The sequence below is a fragment of the Mesoplodon densirostris genome, chromosome 20 (genome assembly GCF_025265405.1).
Source record: "Mesoplodon densirostris isolate mMesDen1 chromosome 20, mMesDen1 primary haplotype, whole genome shotgun sequence".
NCBI lineage: Eukaryota > Metazoa > Chordata > Mammalia > Artiodactyla > Ziphiidae > Mesoplodon > Mesoplodon densirostris.
Window position 1 is genome coordinate 34,143,800 of NC_082680.1, and position 16,377 is coordinate 34,160,176.

The 16,377-nt window shown below is 45.5% G+C and overlaps 1 protein-coding gene and 1 pseudogene across 3 annotated transcripts in view; one reads left to right on the forward strand and one right to left on the reverse strand.

Moving 5' to 3' along the window:
- Positions 1-16,377, forward strand: part of PSD3 (pleckstrin and Sec7 domain containing 3) — a 567,622-nt gene that overhangs the window by 43,152 nt on the left and 508,093 nt on the right. The window lies entirely within an intron of this gene.
- Positions 13,487-14,261, reverse strand: LOC132481375 (protein phosphatase 1F-like; annotated as a pseudogene).

Here is a 16,377-nt window from a genome sequence, read left to right on the forward strand (position 1 = left end):
TCTCACGTTTACCCACCACGCTGTTGATGTGGGGTCTCTTCCTGTCTTTCTTCCCTCCTTTCTCCACAAGGATATATGAGGATATATAGCATTCTGGCAGCTAAGTTGCTCAGAGTACATAATGTATTAATTCAGCAGCTGAGCACCTTTCACTATTTTATCCATATATCTTTGTGAGCTAAGTGGTTTTCACATGCACAGAGCTATATACCATTTCTTCAGGAACCTGACTTTCAAAGGTGTGGGCTTTAGATGGGGAGAGAGTACACTCTGCCCTCATAAAAGATCCCATAAAAAACATCTCTAACTGCTCTTTTCTCCAAGGTGTTAGGTCTGCCAGGACTCTGTGCCCTGTAGGAGAGGGCGGGGCCGCTTCTCAGTGAAGGGCCAGGAGGTTGGCTCCATCGTCCCACCAGGCCCACTGGCATTTGGGTTACTTTTAGTCCTGGGGGCGGTCATCAAGCCTGGCCTCACCCTGGCTGCCACTTCTCGCAAGGCTTCAGGAGAATGAGATAGAGGCGTCTGCCCTGTTCTTTGGAAACTCTGGATGTGCAAACGCTACTTGTCTCCAGGTTTGGGCAAGCCAAGGGTGCTGCCAGGCCGTTCAGTGGGAGGCTGCATAAGCAAGGATAGAAGGCGAATGTGCATGAAACTTCACTAAAAAAATCGAACCACAAGACACTCAGTGACACTAGGCTGTGTGTAGGTGTTACCTGACAGCAGAAACTTCAGAGCAGGAGGCCCACCCGGCCACAGCATTGGCCCTGGGGAAGATTCTGCCAGGAGCACAGGCACCTTGGGATCCTTGTTCTGATGGGTTCCCGTTCTTAGGCAGGAGAGAGCTGGTCCTCTGCCTTTTAAGTCGCATCATTCAGCACGTCCCTATTGAATACCCACCTTGTATTATGCAAGACGTGGGGGAATGGCTGATAGACAGATGTGCTCCCTGCCCCCTGGGCTCAGCAGTGTGCTTGTGCATGCAGCATAGGCTGTTTCCTTCCCTCACCACACTCTGTGTCTCCCTCTTCTTTGTCCTTTCTTCCATTCATCTGTCCCCTGCACGCTCCACCTCCCAGAGGCTTGCATCGGAGGAAGATGCTGCAGGAAGAAGGACGCTTATCTCAGGGCCTGAGTCCCTAATGGCAGGATTATATCATCCGGCTAGGAGATATTTTACGATAAATGACCATTTTGTGGCCTCTCCAATTACAGGATCCTGAATCCCTTGCTTATAATGAAATCTGCACAATGCATCTTGCTGCTATAGCCTGGAGGCACATGAGAGCTACCCCAGAGTGCCAAGGACTGCGCAGTTAGAGACCTCCATGCTTGCAAATCAGCAATGCATTTTGTCATTAGCAAATAAACAGCTGAGTAGCACTGCATTGCTCACCTGAGGCTCTTAAGTACTTCATCTACTCAAGCACCTAGCTTAGTTCCTGCTTCCTGCAAACAGATTCATGTCCCCACATACACAGGAATAAGAGGCCTGCTGGCAGTGAGCCCCAGGGAGGTAGTGGGGTTTGCAGAGGATATGCTGACAAATGCAATTGCTGGCAGCTGTTGGCCCCAGGGCTGCCAGCCCTAAGATTTAACCCCTAACTCTCCAGGTGCTATGTGAGCTGAGGATAGATAGAGATCACTCTTGATCAAAAACAGGTGCTCACCTGAGGCCCACACCTGAGAACTTTGTCCCTGTTCCTATCCAGTTTAATGCCTTTTCTTCTATTGCAAGACCAACCAACCATTTCACTTGCCAAGACTTGAATGATAGTAAGCTTCAGTATTAAATACTGTTTAGCAGTGTCAACAGTATTTCTTTGAAACTTCCATTGTCAGCTTTAACAAAACCTCATCAGAGCTTGCTAAAAGGATTAGCATCCTGGTGGTTTACTTGGGTAATCCAATATTGCATCAAACTTGGAAGAAAAAAGAGGTTTAACTTGCCTTGGGTATTCAAGGCAAAGTTACACTTGGGTGTTTTAAGAGGCAGACGGGAATGATAAGGGGTAGATTGCCAGGACTGAGTGAGAAAGAGTAGGCACGGCCCTTTGCTAAGTCTGACCTCAGCCAGATGCACGGTGCCAGGAACTTAGCTCATATTTGCTGAATGAATAAGTGATTGCCCAAGAAAGGAAACGGATCAATGCTAAAATCAGAGTCCCTGTCAGGTCCGAACGTGTAAGACCTAGTTACTTCATCTTTGTTCTGCACATATTTTCTTGTTTCCTATTGGATAATTCCAGTAAAATTTGTACCCAAACTAAACTTGAACAAGATGTAAGGGATGACGCTTATGGACAAAAAGAAGATTTAAAGGAAAATATTTGAGAAACTAGTAATTAGACTGATGAAAGCCCTGAATTCAACTGGGAGTAAAAATGTCTACTTGGTAGGTTACTGTGAGGATTAAGTGAGATCATGTGTATGAAGCATCTAGCACGGCACTGACACCTAGAAGGTGCCCAACAATTGTTCGTAGCCTCCTCTCAACACAGCCAACCTCAGTTGATTTGGGACTGAATCAGAGGGCTGGTTTCTTTTACTTTCTTCCATTTCTAGAATTTCCTTCCCCTCTTAATGGAGAAATGTTGCGGAGGTAAGGGATTATTACCTTTCTTTTGTTATGTAAAGAGACCTCATCTTTGCAAGAGCAAAGAGTTTTCTAATCACTTGGGTAAACTTCTGTAGAATCAGTCCTAGAAAACAGCTACTGGGAACGGCTATTTTTAAGAGCTTTATGCTGTTGCTTAGAAATGCTTCTTATTTTTCCAGGAAAGACACTTGGCTGTGTTCAAGGGAGTTTGGCCACTGTCAGTCTCAACTCCCTTAACACTTCTGATATATTCAAAATAAAAGACATATAAGAGAAATACCCAGGCCCTTTGGTGAACTTTTTCAATGGAACTGTGAATCTCTCGGTTTCATTTCATTCTCTCCTTAAAATGTTCTCTCAATTGCCTGTAACAAAGTCCTAAACCTCTATAATGGCATTCAAGGATTTTCACAATTTGGGCCTTAACTTCTTCAAAAGTCTCATCTGCCTGTCTCCCCGGGTCATACCTAAGCCTTCACATTTTTCTATATGGCCTTCCCCATCTCTCCACCAAACTCCTATTCATCCTTGGAGAATCTCTTCTGTGAAGCTTTGTGGTACACCATAGAGCAAGGTTCTCATAGAACTTTCATAGTTCTTTTGCTTTCACAGTATTTTTCATGTTTTATTGTATTTCATGTTGATATAGTAGGCTTGTACAGTATCTAGTATCTAGTTGACACTAACTCTGTGTTTGGTGAATAAATGTTGTATTGAATTTGGTCCGAAAAAGGGGGGGGATACACCAATGTTTTACTGTTTGCACCAGACTGCAAACTCCTAGAGAAAAAGACCTGGTCTTGGTGACTAGATTAAAGACCATGGAATGAGTTGACAAAGAACAGTAAATATAGTGCAAAAGAACAGATAATAATTTACATTCATTTAATATCTGCTATAAACGGGGTACTAGATGCTTTCAAGGATACAATTGATACCATCTTATTTAATCTACTTGATAACCAGGTGGGGGTTAACACACTTACAGGTTAGTAAATGGATTTAAGGGTAGAGTGACTTGGTTAGTGACAATTAATCATGGAGCCTAGTTTTGAATCCCGTCTGTTGCTCCAAAGTCCAGGCTGTTTGCATTACCCCAGTCTGGCTCAGAGAAGGGAGGCTACCATTGAAGCTATAGGCTGTTTGCAGCACGGGTTTGAGGGGGGAAAGCAGCCAGGAGATTGCAGGAATTAGTCAGTTGTGAGGTGATGAGTGCCTGGGCAAGAGTAATATGCGGAGAGCGATCAATACAAGTGATAGGTCCTGACAAGGAGGAGCCGGGTGCAGCACAGCATCTTACTTGGTCCTGAATGCGGTTGTTCGAGGGGTGGGGTGGGGGGACTGCAGTAGGGGCAGGGCACAGTCCTGAGCACAGATCCCCAGATGCAGCTGCTCCAGGCCCTGAGCTGGGAGACTGGCCAGCAGGGTGGGGAGAAGGAGACGAAAAAGACTCAGGTCCTGCAGAAAAATCATAATGTGGTTAATGCCTCTGTGAGTATATGAGCCCTGACACAATATGTGGTCACGGTAGTTCCCCCCAGCTATGAACCTAAAGGTGGCCTGCAAAAGTGATAGGTTGGATCCCATTTTCCTCCCAGGTGGGAGGGATTGTAGAGTCCACAGCCCCACAAAAGCATGACCAGATGGGAGGACTGTGTGGGAGCTCTGTTTGGCTGAATATCACAGTAAATGGAAAGGTTTTTGACCCTGAGCTACCACTAAGACTGCTTCGAGATCCTGTTTATGTAGCATGATTCCATACCTGTGAATTCTTACCACAATCATTTTGGCCAGATATGCTGTTTGCCAGTCTATGATATTTGGCAAAATGTGTGGTCTGATGCTGAACATAGAACTGGCCTCCTGGTTAACATGCTTCAAGTCTTGGGTCTTTGCTCTCTTTTTTTTCTACTCTTTTCTGTTCCACCCATTTTCTATAAGGTCAAAGTAGTTTATGGACATGTAGCAGATTCCTGGGGAGAGGCAGTAGGAGAAGTAAGGACCCGGTCTTCTTGTAACTCCCTCCCTCCTACCTGCATTACTGGCCAACTCGCTGGTAGCATATTCCTTTATTCAATTTTACCAAGATGGAAGTTGTATTTAACTGGAGATGAGAGTCATCATTCTTCTCTTGTAAAGTTGTGTTTTCTTTTTAGGAGGTATGATTCCTTTATAGGTATTTCATTCAATTAAAAAGAAAGAGAGAGAAAATTGAACTTTTGGCAGCAACCTCAAGTGTTACGAATGAAATTAAAACACCCAAGCCAGTGCTCAAGCCTATTATGTGGATTTATGATATTCCTTTGAACTCTTCATAAGTTCAGTGATTTTGAGTTTCAGTGACCCATGAAAAAAGGACTTTCATGAGGTGCTTTTGTTTATGTCCCAGACTTTTTTTTTAAGAAAACTGAAGAAATTCTGTTGGTGTCTGGACCTGGTCAACCTATAGACAACCTACTTTGCTGCCATAGAATTGAAGGTTTTTGATATGTCAATCATTGATATTCTGCTGTGACATATGATTTTCTTCACTTTATATATTATAGACCTAGATTTATCATGTCTGACGTTTTGGTTTTAAACATACACTTAGGCTTGTTTGGAGAAGAACATGTTGGGGGCTCACTCATCTGGGAGCCTCACCCCGCATTTCACTAAGCATGTGGAGGGAAATAAGTTTGCAGAATGTAATCCTAGAAGGTGGGTCACCTGTGAAATCACTTTAGAATTTGATATCCTTTAAAAAGTGGGGAGAGGGGTGCTGTAGGGATGAAATACCATATGTTAGGTGCAATGTGGGAATCTGAATCTTTTCCTCTTTTATTATGTAACGGTTTTGAAACCACATGTTCATCCAGCTGTTTCTCATCAGAGTTGTTTTGTTTCCATATAAACACATACACATAAAATAAAACAATTTTAATGAAAAGAGAAATTCTCTTTTCCCCTTAAAGTTTCTTTGATGATGAAATTCATGTAAAGCTCTGAATTATGACAATGTACAAGTTAAAGAATTCAGAAGAGAATTAGAACAAAATTCAGTTTTGATTATCTCTTGTCTCCCTTTTTCAAATATGTTTCTTCATTCCTTTGCTCTCTATAAAACCACATGGGAGGGCTTCCCTGGTGGTGCAGTGGTTAAGGATCCGCCTGCCAATGCAGGGGACACAGGTTCGAGCCCTGGTCTGGGAAAATCCCACATGCCACGGAGCAACTAAGCCTGTGCATCACAACTACTGAGCCTGCGCTCTAGAGCCCATGAGTCACAACTACTGAGCCCGCGTGCCACAGCTACTGAAGCCCGCACGCCTAGAGCCCATGCTCCGCAACAAGAGAAGCCACCGCGATGAGAAGCCTGCGCACCGCAACGAAGAGTAGCCCCCGCACGCCTCAACGATGGGTAGCCCCCGCTCGCCGCAACTAGAGAAAGCCTGCATGCAGCAACGAAGACCCAACGCAGCCAAAAATAAATAAATAAATAAACTAATTAATTTTAAAAAAATGGATATTTTTTTTAAAACCACATAGGAAAAGCACAATTTTGAAATAATACTAGAAATCACAGTTTTTGGTTTCTTTTTTGTGAGGAAAGATAAAATGGCAGAAAAAGTGTGCTGATGACATCAAAACAGAGGAATACTGGTTGTTCAGAGCATGTTGGGAAACACTTACTTCTTACTCTTACCCTTGTCTCATTACTGAAAATTTGCCTGGGCGTATAGTCCAGTGTGTTTGTCTGACACATATTAACTTTGTATACAAAGACACGTAGCTGTCCTTGGGTCTGGCCCAGCAAGTTCAAGAATTGTAGCATTTCCAGCAGTTATAGCTTTGCAAAGGGACAAAGCACATTATAAAACATTTTATTGTAGCTTTTGCACTGAATTTCATTTAAGTAAGAATAGTACCTTAGATTTCTATAAAAATTTATACTTTTTAGTAACTTAGATTTCTATAAACTTTATACATTCCCTCATTTAATCTTCACAAATTGATATCCCTTTTACTATGAATTTAAGGCTCAGGGGATTCTGGCTCCACGTAGATAAGTAAAATGGGTGTCATGCCATGGGGCTCATTCGTTATGGCAAATCACCCTACTACACTGGGGACTGGTCAGCTCCTAAAGGTAGGATAACTAGCTAGACCAGATCCAGTTAGATCTGACCTGTGAGTTAATGCCTGTCCCTTTTGTCTTCTGACTTACAGGGTTATGGGGCCATATAAAAAGTAGATAAGGCAGGTTCTACATAAAATGGGATCAAGTCTCATAGAGCGTAGAATGTTGGCGGTAGCAAAACCTTCCATACCATGTTGTCCAAACCTGACTCATGGGCAACATCCCTGGCTTCCCCCCTTTCCAGGATACTTCCAGTAATAAGGGACACAGCCCCTCACATGTAGCTTCTTCAGCAAGCTCGTCACCGGCATGGATATTCTGGTCCAAGCCCCAAGACTCTGAATCTTATAGGTCTTCCTGTCATCACTCTTGTCCTGCTGCAAACTCCATGATCTATTCTCCACATAGCAGTAGGTGATCTTTTAAAATGTAATCAGGCCAAGTTATTCTCAGGCTTAAAATCCTCTAAGGTATCCCCACCAGTTAAAATCTAAATCCAAATTCTGAGCATGGCCTTCAGGCCCAAAGACCTCGGCTCCCGCCTTCATGCTGAGCCCTGGTCCTTGGTGCCCTGCACCAACCACGAGGATCCTCTCACTGCTCCATTTCACGACCTTTGCCCTCTCCCCAGGCTCCCCTCCCGTCTTTGTGGTACGTGCCCTCATTGTCAGGTCAATGCTCCAACATCATCTCCTCAGACCACCCTAAGTAAAACATTTCCCACCAAGCCGCTTGCAAACCCTTGACCTGCTTTCTTTTTCGTCATGGCTCTTTTTGCTCCTTTATGTTATTTAAAACGTTTATTCATGCAGATGTTTACTGTCAGCCTCCACTCACTCCATGAGGTAGGGACTTTGTCTCGTTCATTCTCCACTGTGTTTCCCAGTGGTATCATCTTGTAGGTATTCTATAAATAAATTACATTAAAAATAATTACTTATTAGAAAAATTTCCTTTCCATTTCAAGATTGAATATATGCAGGGGTGAAAGATGACTCTAAGATTCCATCCCTGGGTACCTGAAAGAGTGATGGATGTGGGACATGAGGAGTTGTAGGAATACAGAGTGGATGGCATCTAATGCCACCCCTTGAACAACCCCTTACTCGGGAGATAGGGTTCATAGAGCCAGCATGTCAGGGACTGGAATCCACGTCCTCTCATTCCCCTGCCTTGTGTTCTTTCCAGGACATGACACCATTTCATCAGCAGGAAGTGAGGTTGGTGTACAAATAAAGGAGAGATGATGAATTTGGCTTTGGACATGCTGAGTTTGAGGGGTCCCTGGGACATTCACCGGTTAGATATAAAAACTGAAACTCAGAAATGAGCTCAGATACCTGCATTGATTTTGTAATTGAAATGTGGGAAAGGATGAGATTGCCAAGGTAGATAAAGAGCAAAAAATAAGAAAAGGGAGAGAAGAAGATGGGAAAAAAAAAAAAAAAAGCAAAGGCCAGAACATTTGCATATGGAAGAAGTTTGCAGAGAAAAAAAGGATCCACATGGTCTCATGAAGTCAAGGAAGAAAGAGGTCAATGGAGGGCAGGTCAAGTAGGACAAGGACAAGGCAGGAGGAGGGGCAGTTTCAGCAGTGCAAGGTCAAAGGTCAGATTGCCAGGGACCCAGGTCCTGAGGGTGAGGCCTTATTGGTTAAGATCACTGGAGTTAAACTGCCTGGATTTGGACCCAGACTTCAGCATTAACTGTAGGGCCTCAGGCAAGATTTTTAATCTCTCTAAGCCTTATTGCCTCATATACTAAATAGGGATAAAAGTATCTATCATATTTACATATTATGAGAAATAAATGAAATAATCCACTTAAATTGTTAAGCCTAGTTCCTGATACGTAGCAACTGCTCAATAACTTTAGATATCATTTCTCTCTCTTTTTTTGGCTGCGTTGGGTCTTCGTTGCTGCACGTGGGCTTTCTCTAGTTGTGGCGAGCAGGGGCTACTCTTCGTTGCGGTGCGTGGGCTTCTCATCGCGGTGGCTTCTCTTGTTGCGGAGCATGGGCTCAGAAGTTGTGGCTCGCGGGCTCTAGAGTGCAGGCTCACTAGTTGTGGTGCATGAGCTTAGTTGCTCCACGGCATGTGGGATCTTCCCAGACTAGGGATAGAACCCGTCTCCCCTGCATTGGCAGGCAGATTCTTAACCACTGCACCACCAGGGAAGTCCCAGATATTATTTCTTTTGGTAAGAGTTTGGAATATAAAGGAAGGAGAAAGATAAGATATAAATTGGGGAGATTAACAGAGTTCAGGGAAGACCTCTTGAGTAAACAAAATCCTGTAAAGAAAGGAAAAAGGATCATATATTTAGACACAGGGCTTAGTGTTAGGGAAGAGAAGATAGATGTTGAGATAGGAGCACAAAACGGATGATAAGGATGAGAAGAGAGATGGGTATTTTGATAAAGAGAAGGTCTTCCAGTGCCACCTTGTTAGATCAGCCCATGGCCCCCACTTGTTGAGAGCTCGTGAGTGCCTCTTTCTCACTACGCCACATGGGGCTGATAATTCCAACTTTCTGAACTGATACAGTTTGATAAGCACTGCCAGGGCTAAGGACAGAGCTCTGTAGAGGTGTAAGAAAGCCTCTCCAAGTGGCCACTGACCAACAGTGAACCGAGCCGCCATTCATGCAACACAATCATTAAGAATCTCAGGGCTGGAGGCATCTGAAAGGCCATCTGGCCCAAGGTCACCTGAATTCCCTCCACAGCATCTCCAGCAGGCAGTTACATATAAGCTGCATTTGAACAGCATCCCATTTGGTATCTTGCAAGCCAGACCTTTCTTTCTCAGGTTAGATTCTTCCGCACAGGAATTCTCCCACTGATCTGCCATAGACTTCTTTTTTTTTTTTTTTTTTTTTTTTTTTTTCTGTACACGGGCCTCTCACTGTTGTGGCCTCTCCCGTTGCGGAGCACAGGCTCCGGACGCGCAGGCTCAACGACCATGGCTCACGGGCCCAGCCACTCCGCGGCATATGGGATCTTCCCGGACCAGGACATGAACCCGTGTCCCCTGCATCGGCAGGCGGACTCTCAACCACTGTGCCACCAGGGAAGCCCTGCCATAGACTTGAAATGGCCATTTTCAATCACTCCTTAGGCTTAACAGACTGAAGGATTCTTTTAAACCACAAATACATAACCTGGGAATGGAGATGCTGGTGATGCCTTTTCTGTAAGAGTCCTTGTCAGTCACAAAGGATGACTCCAAGGAGGGGTAAATCTAACGTGCGGTGGGAGGGCTGCAGATGTCAACATCTGAGGATGCGTAACACCAAGGGATGTGAAAGAGTGTAAGACACTGCTACAAAAGCCAACATGCAAGCACAGGGTATTCAGAGGAAGGGAAATATTGAGATCACGTTCATCCTTTGTCATATTCTGGCCCCAGGTGGGCACTGGGGTGTGCCACCATCTAAAGAGGAGCCCAGGCCTGAGCATTCACTCCTTGCCCTCATGTAAACAAGGACATTTCAATTACTGGCAATGAGGTAGTCCATTGAATCCATTTAAATGGACCCAGCCAGAGGTTCATGGATCTGGTTTAAGCTAAGATAGCGGAAGGTATTCTCAGTCTACCTGAGGATAAGACTACCAACCAGCCACGTAACCCTACCACAATCCAAATGGTGCCCAGCCCAGCCCAGCCCAGCACTCTCTGAGTTCAGCTAACTCTGAACTTTGTTTTTCCTCATCTGTGAAATACCTCACCTATTACAATGCAAGGAGCTAGAGTAGAGGGCCTTGGGTGGGTCTTCCCACTTCTAAATTCCACGATAGTAGCTCAGCTACAAGATCTCCCCGGAGACTCAAGAGATCATAGCAAGGAGGCAGGTAGGAAAGGAGCAAAGGCAGCTCCAGAATTTCAACCTATGGCAGACCCGGGGCCCATCTGTTTGGAGGTTTGACAATCTGGGGAGCTTGTCACGTAGTTGCATCTGGATGGCAAACAGTGGTTTTTACTTCGATTGCATAAGCATTGGTGGGTGTTAAGGGAGGTTGACAAGCTCCCTGCAAACAACCCTTGTGCCATTTTGGGAAATAGGTCCTGGCGGATGATGTGGCCATTCCTCCAGCTCTCACTCGGGGCAATCTCCATACCCTGCATTCAGCTTCAGGAAACGGAAAGGCTCAGCAGTGGCATTTGAGTATTGTCACCACCATCAGAAGATATTCCTTTTTCATCAGGAAACTTTGGTTATCACTCATTTTCTCTTCTGCCTGAGTGTATGATGTGAGTTGGTTAAGATTTGGCCAAGAGAAGCATAAAAGAGAGACTAGAAAATTTGTTAAAAATAAAAAGGTGCTAAAAGTTTTAAAAAATCCTTTTCTTAATTCAATGATGAAATATGGCTGTTAATGGAAAACGAATTGGTCTACTCCGGCCATGAACACTTTACATTTATGTTAATCACACTAGCGTTAATACCAAACACTGTGCATCTATTAATAGCAGTTTTCATCTTCATAGTGCTTTACCAACAACTAATTAATTAAACCTATTTTAACTGGTTGCCATGGTAGCAGAGATGCACAGAAATGGTTGCATCTATCAAATTCATTGTTAGCTCCTGAAATATAATTCAGCTTGGACAATAAGTTATCATTATGCAGCATTATAATGTGTTTAGAACGATAATTACTATGTTAGTAATGAAAAGATTTGCGAGTACACATAAATACATGCAGTAGCAAATATTTATAAAGATAATTTTTATGCTTATTACCTATAAAATCTTTTCCTCCACTGAATCTGGTAGCCAAAACATGACAATTTCATCTGTAATTATTACTCTGTTTATACCTTATCTCCTGTGTTTGCTCTTCAGTACCCATCCTGAGAAGATGGTCATCCAGATGAAAGAGGCTTCCAAAAATTTGCCGCTGAATAAACAGCGAGGAGAGGAGTTGCGGGGCATGGGGGGAGATGACAGTTGCCATCTTCAAGTGTCTGAAGGCTATTGGAGTGGAAGGGGAATGGGAGTGGTGGCTTGACCGCTGGTGTCCAGACCAGCGTGAATAGCGGAAGCTACAGGGAAGCATGTGTGACCTGCGGCCCCATGGCACAGGGGTTACATAGGATGCTCTGGAGTCAGGCTGGACCTAAATCCAGACCCCGTCCTTGCTGTGGTGGGGTTAGTTGCTCTGAGCCACTGGCCTGCTGCATGGGGTCGTGTGGGGATTCCCAGCTAATGCATGGAGGCCTCTGCCTAGCACAGAGTAAATAGAGCATGAGTGTTAGCTCTTTATTAGTGGAGGATTTTTACCTGAAGTTTGTTAAAAATAGAATGGGCTGCTTTGTGAAGCAATGACTCACTTCTCTGTCAACTGGAAGTAATGAAGCAGAACCTGGATGGCCACCTGTCAAAACTGCTGTATAAGGGCTTCCTGCCTTGAGGGTAAGGTTGAAAGAGATGATTTCCAGGTCCACGATTCCATGAATTTGGGGAGGAGGGGAAGGAGGAAGGACTTCTTTTTTCATCTTTCAACCTTTGCTTCACTGGATTCTTACTATAATGTAATACTTGGGTGAACTAGGTTTGTGACGTAGTGTTATTGGTAAAATGGTATTATATGGAGCAAACTGTTCTCTTTCAGATTTTCGTCCTGATCTAGCCTTAATTCTAAGAAAGACACTCACTAATTTGACTGTTTAGTCTCTGCCAAGTTTTCCTCCTTTTCAAATGGAGATGTTTTTCCAACTAGTTTCCTTAAGTCTGTGGCTCACTGTGTTCTAAAATTACGTTATTTCCCTTGTTATCTGGAATGTCATCTGTCTATAGTCATATTTCTCTAAATACTTGTACCTATCTTTACCTTGTCTTTAACTCCTCATCAGTGAGCAGGCAATGAACCAGCCTAGGTTTTTTTTTTTTTTAACGTCTCGGCAAAGGTGTTTTTAATAAACACAGCCTAAGCTAAACAGCTGTGCTTCAGAGAATTCTTTCTTGACTAGAGCGGCAGCCCTGAGCTGCCGGGTGGCGGGGCTCCCAGCTCACAGTCTTAGACCTGGAAGGTTTTCTGTTCAGATTCAAATGCAGCCTTGTTAATTCTGGTGAGGCCTGTGCTCAGAGCATCTGATGACGGTGCCTCCCTCCCCGCCCCCCGCTTCCCCCTTCTCCTCCTGCCTTGTCGACTGGGCCAGGCCTCAGCTCTCTGGGCCTGTTTCCCGATCTCAGAAATGGACACGATCTTAGTATCCACCCTGCTAGGAGGACCCCCGAGGTTCCGAGGTGAGGTTCAGTGGGCGGTAAGGTCACAGAGGGACCAATATGTCTTCTTTCAGAAACAAACGCGCCTCATCGCGCTAAGTGCCGACACCAGCAGCCTAGAGAGACCTGCCCGGGGGAGGTGTTTGGGGGGTGGGGAGGGTCAGGTGGACCTCGTGTTGTTGCTTTGCGTTATTGCCCTTTGCAGATGGTGCGTTTTTCACAAACTGAAGGTTTGTGGCAACCCTGCGCCGAGCAAGTTTATTGGCACCATTTTTCCAACAGCATTTGCTCACTTCCTGTCTCTGTGCCGCATTTTGGTAACTCCTGCGATATTTCAAACTTTTCATTATTATTATTCTCTGTCATGGTGATCTGTGAGTAGTCATCTTTGATGTTCCTACTGGAAAAAGATCACGACTGGAAGGCTCAGATGACGGCTAGCATTTTTTAGCGATAAGGTGTTTTTTACCGTACGTGTGTTGTTTTAGATGTAATTCTGCTGCACGCTTATAGATGAGGGTACAGTGTAAACGTAGCTTTTATCTGCACTCTCGCCGGGCTTTCCAGAGGAACATATCCTCGGTGCAGCGGAAGGCTGCTCGCAGGGCCCCCGCGGGGTCAGTGGGCAGCTCCGGCTGGTGGGCAGCAACAGCGTGCATGTGCACAGACGTGTACCCCGCGGCGTCCACCCCTCCGTGCCCATCGAACGCGGCAAAGTAGGCGCGGTCCACAGAGTCCGATAGGCCAAAGAGCAGGTTGAAGGCTGGGAGGCACACGTGCTGGTCCTCCATCCTGCGGCGGGCATTACGGATGGCGTGCACGGAGACCAGCCACTGCCGCTGCGGGACCCAGGCAGCCACGGGCACCTGCTTCTGCCACTGGCTGCACACTTCCCAGAGCCGGTCAAAGAGGCTCCGCACTAGGCCCGCAGCGTCCAGCAGGCTCACAAGGGCCTCCTCCTCCTCATCGCCGTCCTCCTCCACCTGCTCCGGCAACTTCCGGAACTCAGAAAGGTCCGTCCGCAGCAGCCAGGCAGGCAGCAAGTGGCGGCCGAGCGCGCCTGCTGCTCAGGAAGCCCATGGCCAGCTCAGCTAGCTCGCCTTCCACCTCCTCCTGGATCAGCATCGTCCCTCGGACCTTCCATGGCAAAGGGCTCTCCGGGCCCAGCGGGGCTGGGAAGTCGCGGAGGAGTGCGTCCAGGAGGCTGGGGTTCTCCTCTGCCTTCTGGCTGTTCTGCTGTGGGGTTCCCGAGGCCATGCCCAGAGCATCCCCGGGGGCTGCTGCCAGGTCGTTGGTCTTCATTCTGCCACTCGGCCGCCCGGCGCCCGCTAGCCGCTCCCCCCAGCCTAGGTTTTTAACAGTGTGGGCTTCTTCCTCGTTTTTCTTTCTTTCTCTCTAACAACACCGTATGGTGATAGCTCTGGCCCAGCTGCTAAACGTCTGCCCAGAGCCGCTGAAGCCCACACGGTTACAGGCTTGTTTGTGGGACCTGGTGTCAGGCCATCCCAGCCACTCATGAGACTGCTACTCCTGGGAGTGTGGTTGTCACTATGACAACAGGCTGAGAAGACCAGGGATAGGCTGAGAACTTTACAGCGAGGCTGAGAGGAGCCCAGGGAAAAGGAAAGAGAAGATAAATCCTAGGGAGGTCACCAAGGCAAGGGTGCAAGGCTGGGTGTAAGCAGTGCAGGGTAGAAAGGAGACAGAAGGAGAAGGAGAGCAAGAAAGCAGAGGTTTAAAATCTGTCCTGATCCTCACGTTTAAGCCCTACATCTACATAGATCCTTTAGATGCAATAGAAACCCTACTCCTTAGAAGAAATAAAAATTAAGGTTTGAACAAAATATATTCTAAAAGAGAAAAGAAAAATGTCCTTTTACGGATAACCATTCTAGAATCAATCATTTACTATAAAAGCACCATAACACCATCAGCAATATAAACTAGTATGGGCAATTTCTATAGTAAACCACAAAGGAGAAAAAAATTAAAGGAGAAAACAATCTCATATCCAAAAATATGATGATTGTGTATCTCTAGCTATTAAATAACTTTCAGAAATCACATACAAAGTCTTTTTTCTGAACAAAATGGATTTGAAGATGTCCTGTTGTTTTGTGTGTGTGTGACAACTACTTGACATTTTAACCAAATGACAAAATTTAGAGCATTAAAGTAGCCCTCCTGGGCTTACCTGGTGGCGCAGTGGTTGAGAGTCCGCCTGCCGATGGAGGGGACACGGGTTCGTGCCCCGGTCCGGGAAGATCCCACATGCCGCGGAGCGGCTGGGCCAGTGAGCCATGGCTACTGAGCCTGCGCGTCCGGAGCCTGTGCTCCGCAACAGGAGAGGCCACAACAGTGAGGGGCCCACGTACCGCAAAAAAAAAAAAAAAAAAAAAAAAAAAAGTAGCCCTCCTTCTTATTGTTAAAAGTTTCAGAAGTTCTTTAACTGTAATATGTGCATATTCAACTTATATTCACAATGAAATAAGAGGCAAGTTCTACAGTCTGACATTAATTTTGAATATCCATCAACTACAAATTACTAATCCTTTTTTGGAAATATTTTTCATCTGAAAAAAATCAGTAGCTTAAATTATGAAAGAAATCAACTTGGCTTTCAATTTTGTTTCTAAACATTACATTTAACAAATAAACATAAGGGATAGATAAAACCACGTCTCATTTCTGAAGTGTGTGGGTGTGTGTTTGGGGTTAGTGTAAGAGGATGCAATGTTGATTTTTAAAAAATATTAAATTGTTCTACAAATCTTTTTTTTTTTTTAAGATGTTGGGGGTAGGAGTTTATTAATTTATTTATATATTTTTGCTGTGTTGGGTCTTCGTTTCTGTGCAAGGGCTTTCTCTAGTTGTGGCAAGAGGGGGCCACTCTTCATCGCGGTGCGTGGGCCTCTCACCATCGCGGCCTCTCTTGTTTCGGAGCACAGGTTCCAGACGCGCAGGCTCAGTAGTTGTGGCTCACGGGCCTAGTTGCTCCGCGGCATGTGGGATCCTCCCAGACCAGGGCTCCAACCCGTGTCCCCTGCATTAGCAGGCAGATTCTCAACCACTGCGCCACCAGGGAAGCCCCTACAAATCTTAAAAGCATTTTATTTGTAACTCATTTGACAAGTGAAGACAGTGGCTGGAGTGAAAGGCCCAGATAGGACCCACTGCCCCGAGGTTGGCCTCCTCCAGTGGTCCCCCCCTCAGGGGTCCAGTGGCCTGAGCATCCATCCCCAAGTCACGCTGAGCGGCAGGAAGGCCCCCCTAGAAGGTGATCATTGCTCCAAAATAGAGCAGATATGGAATGTGTCCACCTAGGACATTTATAAAGTAAAATATTATGACTACGGTACTCAAACAAGTGTCTTTCAAGCTGTGCCAAGAGTCTGTAAGGGGTTTCCCCACCTGTAAGGCAAAGAGGTCG